The sequence below is a fragment of the Anopheles bellator genome, chromosome 2 (assembly GCF_943735745.2).
Source record: "Anopheles bellator chromosome 2, idAnoBellAS_SP24_06.2, whole genome shotgun sequence".
Taxonomy (NCBI): Eukaryota; Metazoa; Arthropoda; class Insecta; order Diptera; family Culicidae; genus Anopheles; species Anopheles bellator.
The window spans coordinates 48,565,538-48,572,072 of NC_071286.1; positions in this window are offsets into that span (position 1 = coordinate 48,565,538).

Sequence of the window (6,535 nt, forward strand, 5' to 3'; positions counted from 1 at the left end):
ATCATATGCAAATATCGGGCGCCGTTCGGGCAGCTAATAATGAATTCGTCAAACAATTTTATCCTCTCTAACACAACGACTTGAGCCGTCATGGAAAACAATGGCAAAGTCACCCAATTTTCAGCTGCAGCATATCAATTGTATTGATCGCAACAGCTATCGATATAAATTTGTGCTCGCTTTGAAGTTCAATAAGCACTTTTACAAAATAGAGTACATAAGGGTACGAGGTTGTCAGTGGTGTTTGTAATATTAAAACAAGGGGCCCACCTCCCGTTGCGAGAAAAGAGAAAGCAGGAATGGCTATGTCAAGCTGTCAAGACCAAATGGAAAAGTCCTATTTTAATGAAGATATCGTTCAGTCACAGCTGTGTCAAATAAGGGTGTGCATTTTATTTCCTGTCAAGAATGCTATTCTACCATCCTCCAAGAAATACGGAGAAATTTTCGTCCCCTCCTCAGTTATGTTTGGAATTAGTTAAGATTCAGCGATTATGTCGGTTTCTTTTACATGACCTGCGATCCCTAAGGTGTATTAACACATCTGCGTTGCGTGGGGATTCAACGTACATGTAGAAGATTCTTGATCAATCATCTTCAATTTTCAGTTTTACTACTATTACTCAAACTAACTATAATGTTTTTGTTATGAAACGCCAACTGTTGTTGCTAATACGGCTACAATAGTACTTTTCTTAACTATAAACTTATAAGTTTTATTTATAAAAAAAACTCAAACCTAGTGCGCAATGTTTCTAAAATAATTTAATCATCAATTGACCATCAACAGATCGCGGCAAGAAAATACTTTGACTATTCTAGCAGAAAGAATGTGATTAGAGCTCTTTAGAACAGTCAGCTATTGGCAACTTTCGGTTCAACAAGATAGTACAAGTATAAGTGTACAATAAAAACTGAAGGTCGTAAATACAATTTGCATGCAAAGTGATTCATTACTCATACACACTTCCTTGCAAACGAATAAATGTATTGTTTTGAAGGCCGGTAGGCCGGTATACCCTAGGTTGAGTTTCGTTCATGTTCATGTCTCCATTTTTTTCATATTGCGAATACTATTTAATATAGGGTTAATATATATTGTAATTAAAAAATACCGCCGGGATTTAGTAACATTTGTGCTCCAACCAAATTGATCAGCACGAATGCCCGAATCATCAAGAACTTCTCACACAAGCTCAAACATTTCCCGGCTCAAAGTCTCTGTAATGCATAAGAAAAAAAAAAGCTCAAACATATATAAAACGCGATACAATCGCAACTTAAAGTAGTTTTGAACAGGAACACTGTATCTTAGAATACCATATTAAAAGCTAAATATAACCAATAATTAAAACTAGTTTAGGCTTAAACAACTGCAATGCACATGTTTGGTTTTTAAAATTGATTGATTTTACATGCTATCTTGTGTCACCAAATTAAACAAAGATTACCGTAAATGACGCCCACTTAAGAATGAAACATGGTACAAACTGATATTGTGAATGTGAATATTGCAGTGGTTTTAGTTGCTTCCCTTTTTCCAACATCTAACTAAAAGTACATGGTCCACCAAAACTATTCAAATCTTCATTTTGTTTTGTATAAAAAAGTAAGTACAACTTATTTAACAAGACCATAATTAGTATCAACCTTACTAAACATTTTATGAGTATCAAATTAATAAAGAATAATAAGCTAATAGGAGTTTAAGGATTTTTGAACGGAGTTTGAGAAGCGACAGAAACCACATATTTTAAGTACTACCAGTGCCTGGGAAACAACAATGTTTGGATAATGCTGTTTTGATTTTTATCGGTCTTGGTAAGTTGCTCTTCTTCGTATCCGGAAATTACAACTGCCGAGGGGCTTGGCCTGCAATAGAGTCAATGTTAAACTCTATAACTTACTGTGTCGTTGTATTTTTAAGGGGATCTTCATGGACTTTTTTCAATACAACTTAGCCTTAGCATTAGCGTCTTAAATTTACAGAAGAGATTATTGGTTTTTCACTAAACTACAAAATTGTTTTACAATGCGTTGAAATCTATAAGCGCTGGGAAAGTTCAACGAATCCATCTTATAGCTTGGACCTCGCATTACAACATTGATCGCAATATCAATGTCTCGAGTGGGGAATACAGTCGATGGATGGATGGACTTCCTTGAAAACACTAATAATGGGAGGGTTTTGAATGTGTTCATCTTCTTAGTAGGTAGTCGATAAGCAATATACTAGAAGCAACCTAAAATGCGAAGGCAATCAACCTGTTTCGCTGCTTTTAAACAACGAAAACCTTTAGTATGTATTCAAAACTGTTTTTCTTCGCTTCTCAACTGTGAGAACCTAAAAATTGTCACTGATGCTAAAAATGCAACTCCAATTTTTGTCAATCAAATTTGTTTGTTGTTTCAGAGGTCATATGCAATCTTTACCCATATCACTATTTTCCTTGCTCGCTTTAGTTTTGACTGAACAACCAATAGTTAATATCTGTTGCCAATCACGAAGGAAACATTCCCAATTTTCAATCCATTCAATACAGAACAGACCGGGACAGGAAGTATTTTTTTCTTATGTATAATAGCTAAACTGTGTCCTGGCGTTTCCGGTTTGTTAACACTTCGGTTGTATAGCTATATTACTGGTGCAGGATTGTAGACCAGTTTACCTTTTAGCAGACATCAACTCAAGCCTCACGCTTTGTTTTTAATAAAGTTAATAAAGTTTAAAATAGTTTAAAGTTTCCAGGCAACAGCTTACTGGCGAAATTGGACAAACCGGTTTTCTATGACAGATACCTGCTATGGCTTCGTTTATATTTTTCTGAGTTAAGCTGTTCTTGCCTTTCTCGTCATCGTTCGTGAGCACATACGAACCAATCAGGTAACCAATCTTGTACCGTTGGACCGAACTACTCTGCGATTTTTGTAATTCTGTCAAATTCAATGTTAATCTCAACTTGAATGCCCCTCGTTGCTAAATAAACCAACTATTATGCTTGTAAACGCGATTGAGTTCCATGACACAAAGAATGTATACTGCAGATTAATTCGTACTAGTTTGGAATTTGTATCAGTTGAATAGCGTCCCCAAACCCGATTTGGGATTGGTCCTCGAAATGGTCGCTCCATTTCAAACGGGGCTTAGAACGTCGCCTATGCCCCCATTGACATCTTAAGAATACCTTACGGGCTGGTTCGTCCTTCGTCGTTCTGATAGCATGATAAACCGTCGGAACCTGGCGAGACGTATGAGCTGAACCACGCCAAAGGCGTTGCAAAGTACCCTTTGTAGATCCTTCATTTGGTCCCTTTTAACATCGGGACCAAAAATCGTTCTTATCATCTTTCTCGTCGGTTAAGAACGTTTCGCGAGTTTTAGAAAGCGTCAAGGTCTCATAGGTGTAGGTACTGGAAATACTGGAATTATGAAGGTCCTGTACCCAAGCTCCAAGCGCCTCAGCAGGAAACGTGAGCGAAATAGTTTCATCGGATTATAGGTGAGAAGGGGGGATGAGTGCATTCTAGCGCGACATTCCTCCGTTGTGTCGTCGTTAGTGCACGTAAGCCAGAAGCACAAACAAAAGACTTCGATCTATAATGCCTACGTTATCAGCGTAGGCCATGATCAGGCTGGATTTGTATGAAATCCGAAACTATGTTTAGTTATGGTTTCATACACTTTTTACCTTTCTTTTATTTTATAAAAACTGTTTATAATACTATAACAACAACATCAACAATAACCATTGATTTACAGTGAACATGAAAGGACTTCTACATCGGTCGCAGCATCTTTGTTTCCAATGATTTGGATGATGAATTGAAAAATGGATGATTGTATGATTTGAAAAATCACTAAGGATAGTGACTGGTGAGCTTGCTCTGATTCGATAGGCAGTGCAGATCTTCAAAACAAAGGTTTGGCCCTGGAGCAATTTGGCTGACACGGCGCATTAAGTATTCCCACGCTACCGACACACGATGTTGTAAATGTGTGCTCCAGGGTCTCAACTGCGCGACAAACAGCAGACCGGGGTGCCGATAGAGGTGGTATTTTGTATTTTGTTTGAGTATTGAGTATTTTGTTGTTCACCAGCAGGTAAAGGAAGGACCTCTGGTGAGATGTGAGCTGTCGCGAACTAATGTTTCCCCACACTCTCCACCACAGTATATGTGGGGAGGTTTCGACCACCCTTGGGTCCGCGAGTATATCAGTGGCGACGTGACGTAGCTTCCGTGTTGATGGTGTTTCACGAATCTAATGGCTAGTACTATTACGAAACTCACTCATTCTTTTCAAAGCTCTACCGCATTCCAGTCCAAGATTCCCGTCACAAGGCATTGATTCGCTATCCCATACTGCAACTGTAATATGTCGTGCCTTACTATATCTTCAACATTTTCTACGAGTTCTGCTACAGTCCTGTCGATGCCTGGTGCTTTGTTATTCTTTAGTCGACGAATGACTCTTCAGATCTCTTCGATTCTCGATGGCAGCAGCATATTTGTATCTGTCAGTTGAGCCTGTGTTTGCAAGGTAATTTGGTCGTTGAGTATTTTATCAATATGTATCGTGAGAGGTGGAGCAGGTAAAGACCGCTCGGCGTTTGTAACCGGATTAAGTAAGTAAGTAAGTATCGTGAGAGGACCTCTGGTTGGTTACTGAACAGATTTCCAACCTTGTCACGGCAGCAGGTGACCTGAAATATGAGGTTGATATGGCCGCTATCGTTATGAACACGTAATGTTTAAAAAAACGTAATGAACAATAAGACCGAAGCTGAAAAATCCAATGTACAGCTGAAAACAGTAGTTCTTGAAGGTGTGTTACACGGATAAACGGGCATTGGCTTAGCAAGTCGCCCCTACTAATTCTTCGGCCGCGCTAGACACAACAATCTTAGGAATCACACTTTACGCTAGTTTCAAGTCTTACTTTAAAAGATGAAATAAAATTTTATATTAAACACATATTAAAACCTGTTATTAAATGAACCTGTTATTAAAACAGGTTCAGTATTTCTTCGTTTTATCCGGCAACAACCACCGAGCGGTCTTGACCTGCATCAAAAACAACGTTATGCTCTGTTGCTTTCTGTAACAATGTGTTTTACGGGCGAGGTTTTTGGCCCCGCACCCATGCCGCCCATGTCATGCCGGTATCGAGAATCCTCAGCCATCCCGGGATTCAAATCGATGGCGTGCTGCTTGACAACTACCGACTGCCCAATCAACGGGGGTAAATGAACTCAGTATTTACGGGTGATCGAAAATCTTGTTTAGATAATATTGTTCACGCATAATTTTAAAGTAAACCCAATCCTCTTTACTCAACCTAAAAGAAGTGTTAAAAAGTTCAGAAGCAGTGTGTATATTTCCATACTACCAATAATATATAATAAGCAACTAGAGACCAGACTTACCATAAACCATTTGCCAAGATCAAATCTTCATGTTTCTACACAATTTAATGACAACAGTCATTTCACCGACCACATAAAATATTCATCTGGGGCGAAGTTTCATGAAAAGTCGCTTATAAATTAATTTAGTATATTAATACGTTTATTTTGAAATTGTAATACTATTTCTAATTTTAAGTTACAATGATTAAAAGATTTGTAGATATATTTTAATGCTTTCAATCAGTTCCCTAAATCGTCCTCCTAATATACCCTAACCGCTTACATAAAATTCCATCAGCAATTCGGGATTGCATGAATACTTTCCAATGTCATAAACACAACTGTACATTCTCATAGTTCTCGAAAAGCATTGTTCATATAGCAGCTTTAGTTATCAGTGTACTGTATAGCTGACATGATACGTCCTTTGTCTTCCGAAACCTCCTAGTTTTCGTCTCAAATACTAGTTCTTTTACATAACATTTATCCGTTTTTAGTTTTCTTTCGTCCCCGTTTTCTGCCAAGTTTTTTGCATGTTTTCCCATGAAAAAAACAATATACTATTAACACAAGTCTAGCAATATATACAATAACGCTTGTGATCCTGTTGTTGAGGTTGAACAATCAATTTAAGAACATATTGCTAGAAAACTATCTACAACTAAGGCGACAAATTAAAACGATACTTGTGTTTACGGATCGTTTTATGATGGCTTTTACAAGAAAATTCGTTCGAGAGGTTCATATTACCTTTTTTGATTTATTTTAACTCTGTTGAAAATGTTTCAATCAAGTGTTTTGTTTTGACAATGCGTTATCGAAGTTGTTACATCGCCAAATGCTCATTGATCAAGGAACGAGTCAGCTGCTAGTATCAAAACATACTATACGATGCATTTTTTTTTATTATTCCAGTAAAATAATCGCATCGTACAGTATTTATTTTGCACACTTTAATGCTTGTAATTATCTATGTTTGAGCAGCAACTGATTTATTATTTAGTATTAACTCTCAATCAATGTTTTCATTTAAAAAGATGAAAGCATATTTCACTCCTTTTCAAACATATGTTTCTGGGTATTCGAACTATTCTATCTGCATTCACCTAAAAACCCGATATAATAAT